The 6,823-nt window shown below is 36.6% G+C and overlaps 1 protein-coding gene across 1 annotated transcript in view; it reads right to left on the reverse strand.

The window, feature by feature from the left end:
- Fam227b (family with sequence similarity 227 member B) overlaps nt 1-6,823 on the reverse strand; it is a 166,265-nt gene that overhangs the window by 158,542 nt on the left and 900 nt on the right. The window lies entirely within an intron of this gene.

Here is a 6,823-nt window from a genome sequence, read left to right on the forward strand (position 1 = left end):
GAAATACACAGAGTCTGAATTCTATATTTTATTGTGTTATTTTATTTTTTGGACTGTTAATGGGTGGATAATAACTGCCAAGAGACAATTGATTGTAAAAGCTACTAAATTAAACCAACCTATATATTTTAAAATTTTCTTGACTTCAAAAAATTTAAGTCAAAATATATGTTACTTTGGGGTAAAAGTTATGCTTTTGTTTCCACAGGAAATAAGAGGCTATGGATTCATTCCAGGTGAAGGAAAATCAGGTTTGATTGAGGAAGACCCCCTGAAATCCTGACTACAGACATGAAAAAATAAACCTAAAGTAACTACAAGACACATGACATATATTTTACCTGCTCAAACATAAGACAAAAAATTATCTTTGGCTGTCTTATGTACAATGTACAGTTTATATTTGTATTAAGACAAATATGTATGTTACCTTTACAAGTTTATATATTTTCAGAACAAGGGGACCAAACACCAATATATATGGGCCAGATGATCCAACATCCAAAATAGCTTCAAGGCTGAATAAGATGATCCAGCCTCACAAAATACTCTAGTCAAGACTTAACTATGATTCTGATTTTCTCAGGGTCCCTCAAAGATTACCAGTGCCCACCAATCAGCAGGAAGTAGTCCAGAAAACTATGTCAACATTCCCAAAATATTGGTTATAAAAATATTTGTTTTCATTTAAGAAGGGTTAGTTACAAATTGTTATTCATCATAGTCAATCTCTTTCTAAAATAAGGAAAGGGGATATGGTATAGAAATGATGGGATAAAAGGGTAGATTGTTATGATGAAAAAAGGGTATATTAGTGAATCTACTTTAATCCAAAAAACAACTATTAATCTCAAAATATTTTACATTGGTAAGGATTTTAGTTTATTGATTCAAATTTAAAGTTAATTTTGTATGTATAATTTACTTGTTTAAGTTATTGAGTTTATGCAGCTCAATTAAAAATGTAATGTATAATTACAAAATACAGCCAGGCGGTGGTGGCGCACGCCTTTAATCCCAGCACTCGCGAGGCAGAGGCAGGCGGATCTCTGTGAGTTCGAGGCCAGCCTGGTCTCCAAAGCGAGTTCCAGGAAAGGCACAAAGCTACACAGAGAAACCCTGTCTCGAAAAACCAAAAAAAAAAAAAACACACAAAATACAGATTAATAGTCATCTATAATAGTCAAACTTATAGCCATGTTAGTTAGGTTTTCTAGATTTACAAAGATATATTTGAGATAGATAGATAATCTTCAAACACTTCAAAGACCTACAGAATATGGGATTTTAAATGTTTCAATGACTTAGACTTTTCAAGACAGTGAGACATGTCTGCTCCTGGCAGCACCAATATACTCCAGAAAAGATGATGGATATCAAAGAAATTCTGTATGGAGTTTGTTTTCTTTATGGCAAAAGCTAGCCATATGGCCCTTGCCTCAATTGCTGACACTTACTGTCCAAACTGGACCAGCAGAACACAAGAGGGCAACTGCTGAACATGGCCAAGACAAGGTAGGACAGTACTTCAAAATTCCCTGCTTCACAGGAAAGTCTGTCAGATATGCTAGGTCTGTAGGCCAGAAATGAATGCCCCAACACTACAGAGAAACCCTGGGTGACTGTCCAAGCATTTAGCTGTTTCTGTCATTTCTTACATTTTTTGGAAGTCGCTTGCCTGTACTTCCTGTTTACTCAGGTAATATTATTTCCTTCTCAGGTCTCTGATCGAGTTGAAGACAAGATAGTTATAATTATGGTTTTCCTTAGTTATAATAAAAGGCAAATTAGATATGAAACATTAGACTCACCAAGATAAGATGGATAATTAAACGTTTTCTCTAATTTTGTCAAATACAAATAGACTAGACATTGTAACTATAATTCTTTCTTGATAGCTGTTTTATTATATGTAATTTTACTATGTTAAAGTTAAAACGTTCCTTTTTATTAGACAGAAAAGGGGAGATGGTGTGGGATGACCCTTCTGTATGCTCTGAATATTAATTACTCTCATTGGTTAATAATAAAGCTGTTTGGCCTATAGCAAGGCAAGATAAAGTTAGGCAGGACAATCAAACTTATGACTGGGATGAAGCAGGGTAGAGTCGGGAGAGAAATGAGCAAGCCACCCAAGAAGCAAGATGCCAGAGGACTGGTAAAGCCATGGGCCACATGGCGATACATAGATTAATAGAAATGGATTAATTTAAAAGTAAGAGCTAGTTAATAACATACATTAGCTATTTGGCTGAGCACTTTGTAATTAATATAAGCATTTGTGTATTCATTTGGGACCAGGTGGTTGGGACAGAAAAACTCTGCCTCCGTTTACACTTCTTCAATTTCTTTCCTCAAAAAGTTGAAGTTCTTGTCATACAGGTATTTCATTGCTTGGTTAGAGTTACACCAATATATTTTATATTATTTGTGGCTACTATGGAGGGTGTTGTTTCCTTGATTTCTTTCTTAGCCTATTTATCATTTGAATATAGTAGGACTACTGTTTTTTGTTTTTAAGTTAATTTTGTATCTAACCACTTTGCTAAAGTTATCAGCTGTAGGAGTTGCCTGGTAGAATTTTTTGGGTCACTTATACATACTATCATATCATCTACAAATAATGGCACTTTGAATTCTTTCTTTCCAATTTTCCCTTTAAACTTCTTTAGTTGTTTTATTGTGCTAGCTAAAACTTCAAGTACTATATTGAATAGACATGAAAAAAATGGAACCTTGTCTTGTTCCTAATTTTAGTGGAATTTCTTTAAGTTTCTCTCCATTTAATTTGATGTTGCCTTTATTATGTTTAGGTATGCTCCTTGTATCCCTGAACTCTCTAAGACTTTTATCAAGGGGTATGGATTTCATCAAAGGCTTTTTCAGCATCTAATGAGATGATCATGTAGTTTTTTCTTTCAGTTTGCTTAAATAGTGGATTAAATTGACAAATTTTCATATGTTAACCATCCTTGCATCTCTAGAATAAAGCCTACATCATGATATTTTTGATGTGTTTTTGGATTTGGTTTGCAAGTATTTTATTGAGTATTTTTGCATCTATGTTCATGAGGGAAATCAGCCTGTAATTCTTTTTCTTTGTTGAGTCTTTGTGTAGTTTGGGTATCAGGATGATTAGTCTCATACAATGAATTTGGTAATGTTCCTTCTGTTTCTATTTTGTGGAATAATTTGAGGAATATTGGCATTAGTTCTTTGAAAGTCTAGTAGAATTCTGTGCTAAAACCATCTAGCCCTGGACTTTTTTTTTTATTGACTTTTAAAGACTGCTTCTATTTCCTTGAAGGTTAAATGTCTATTTAAATTGTTGATCTCATCTTTATTTAACTTTGGCAAGCGGTATCAAGAAAAAATTGTTCATTTCTTTTAGATTTTCGAATGGAGTACAGTCTTTTGAATATGACCTAATGATTCTTTGGATTTCCTTGGTGTATGATGAACTGTTCCACTCTCTAGAACATTCTTGTTAATGTCTTTTGGCAGCATACAACCTGTAACTAGGAGTGGGATGGATAGGTCAGCTCTAGTGAGTACTGCCAAAGAGATTTCCAAGATGGTTGTATATTGATTCTCATTTTCAACAGAAGTATATGAAAACGTCACCAAGTGTACTCTTACTAAGAGTCTAACATTTAAAAATATTTCCGTAGATTCAGCAATGCCCTTTTTGAGACAAGGTCTTACTGTGTTGTCTAAATTGGCCTCCAACTCATGATCTTCCTGCCTTAGCCTCCTGAGTAGCTGTGATTACCGATATTTACCAACATATGGAAGAGCCATGCATCAATTATTAGTCACTTAATTATTTGGCTACATTGTATGAATTGCACCAGCAAGTGATTTGTCATGCCAACAGTGGCATGTGCTTACACAAAGCTAGACAGAAAAGCACACTACATACTTAGCACATGTTATTGAATGAGCTGCACCTGTGCATGGATGGCAGCATAGTAGGTTTATTTACACCATCATCACCACAAACATGTGGGTAACACTTTTGCTATGATGTGACACAAAATCAAAAGTACATAATCTTTTCAGATTGGCTTCTCTCAGCTAATAATATACATTAAAGTCTTTTCATGCCTCGATAGCTCATTTTTATGTATAATATTTAATTACTTTTTAACAATTTCATACAATGCATTTTGATCATATTCACTTCCTCTTCCAACTTCCCCCAGATCCACCCTCTCCATCCTCAACTTTCTACACACCCAACTTTGAGTTTTTATTATCTTAAAACAACAACAATAAAACCCCTCCAGTCTGATTTGTGTTACACAATTACTCTTGGGAATGAGGCCTGTCCTGGAGCACAGTTTTACGAGTCACTATACTTCCTATATTGCCAGATAAGCTATGGCCCTAATTCCTAGAAGCCATCCACGGAGTGAAAATAGGAAACCTGTGACCCTGAGCCTAATATTTGCTTGAAAATCATATATTAGGCCTGTCCAGATCATAGGAAAGGGAGCCTAATATTTCTTCTAACTAGGGACAGTTATATGGATCTTTTGTCAGAAAGCTTTGTTTTATTAAGCCATTGATATTCTGCGGTTTCCTGGGCTAGCAGTAAGCACTGTTAGTTTATTTTAAAGGTTACAAATTCTTTGATAACGCTTTGGGATGTGGGAACTATGTCCCCTTTCCTATGATCTGGGCAGGCCTAATATCTGATTACAAGAAAAAGAACAGGAGAGAAATGACACTTCATTTTTTTTTTAAATTGGTCAAAAATGACATGTCATTTCAGCCTTCTTTGCAGCATTCCATCTGGAGTGTGTCCTGGTTGGGTTTTGTGAGCTTGACACAAACTAGAGTCATTTGGGAAGAGGAAACCTCAACTGAGAAAATGCCTCCATCAGATTGTCGGTAGGTGAGTCTATAGTGCACTTTCTTGATGCATGATTGATGTGGGTGGGCCCATCCCATGGGGAGGGACAAGGGGGCACTGCCCCCCCATAGGCAGGTGATCCTGGGCTGTATAAGAAAGCAGGCTAAGTATGCAATGGGGAGCAAGCTAGGAAGCAGCACTCCTCCATGGTTTCTGTGTTAGTTCCTGCTTTGAGTTCCTGCCTTAGCTTCCCTCAATGGACTATGACCTGGAATGTTAGCCAAATAAACTCTTTTCTCCCCAAGTTGCTTTTTATCATGGTTTTAGCACAGCAGTCGAAACTAAGACAGAGCCCCAACCAAACCTACTAAGTCTGCTACACTCCTGCTCACTGTGAGAAGTCCAGGCCACGTAGTGAGTTTATCACTAGGAGTTCTGATAGTATGCCCAGTCTTTCTAGTCCAGTTACAAGAGAAAATCCAGCTTACTGTGCACTAGACCACGTGGTTGTTTCAAACTACTGTACTTGGAGTAATTTATTACACAGATATAGCAACCTGGAACACTAGTAAATAGTAACGCTTGCCTTTTCATCCATACAACTGAACTGCTGTGATAAAACTGAGCTACATTTTAAAAGAAAATGCTTGTGAACTATTTATCCCTGGCTTAGAAACTTTGTTACTGCTTTCTCCATGCCAAAAGTTATTCTCCCCAACTAAATGAGGGGCTAACATGCTTTTCATAGTAGTTTATAATAAAGGAAACATTTTTCTAACACAGTCAAGTACATGCATATATGCACATACATGCAACTGAAAGCTCTATTAGGTGGTACTTTTCTAAGTATTTTCTCCTGATATTTCTGCCCTGTATAATTTCATTATTTAAAGTATGTGGTTTTGTTTGTTTTGTTTGTTTTTGACAGTATCTCCCACAGTCCAGACTAGAATCAAATTCACTGTATATGCCAGGATGGCCTCAATCTCTTGATCCTCCTGTCTCCCCAGTAATGGAATTACAAATATGAGGCCAGCTCTAAAGTGTAGTTTTGACTACATTCTTGTTGTTGTTTATAAATAGATCAAGATGTCAAACAACAGATCCTATACAATATCCTTTCCAGTTGAAAATACTTCCCTATAATATTACTACTCTTCAGATCATTTCCCTAACCCAGTCAGAAAGGCTTCATGGACTTCTCCAGGCTCTTTTGAAACTCCTATAATTCATCATAATGTCTTCTATACTGCCCACGCTTAACATGTAAGCACTTCCAGGGCAAGGTGTAAAGGCAGTAATAACAACACAAAGCCAAAAATTGAAAGGGTCAACCTTTAAAAGCAACATATCAGCCGGGCGGTGGTGGTGCACGCCTTTAATCCCAGCACTCGGGAGGCAGAGCCAGGCGGATCTCTGTGAGTTCGAGGCCAGCCTGGGCTACCAAGTGAGTTCCAGGAAAGGCGCAAAGCTACACAGAGAAACCCTGTCTCGAAAAACCAAAAAAAAAAAAAAAAAAAAAAGCAACATATCCTTTTCTCTGATGTTCAGTCCCTCACTGCTTGGTGTCTAACTTAGGGATTTGTGATGCTATATGTAAACAACTAAAGATTAAGTCCTAAGACAGGTAGACATGTCAATGTGGGCTCCCAAGGCAGACTCTCAATGAGCTGTTTGAGCATTAGCCACATACGTATAATTTTGGTGGCTCTCATGTTACATCTCAAAGAGTTGGTGACTTCTATTTTCTCTGTTTTATAAGGGAAAGTATTGGGTGAACTGACTGACTTAGAATGTCTTTCTTCCTGAATGCCCCTGTCTTGTAACCTTTTTGTTTCAAGTCTAGATTCAAATATCCACAAAACAATTTCTACTTCACTCTAGCTAGTTCTGAGATTCCTTTTCTGTATCTTAATCAAGAATCCCAGTTTAGTCTGAGTTGAGGTCTCCAAAACATGAAGGGAA

Source organism: Peromyscus maniculatus, chromosome 4, assembly GCF_049852395.1.
Source record: "Peromyscus maniculatus bairdii isolate BWxNUB_F1_BW_parent chromosome 4, HU_Pman_BW_mat_3.1, whole genome shotgun sequence".
NCBI lineage: Eukaryota > Metazoa > Chordata > Mammalia > Rodentia > Cricetidae > Peromyscus > Peromyscus maniculatus.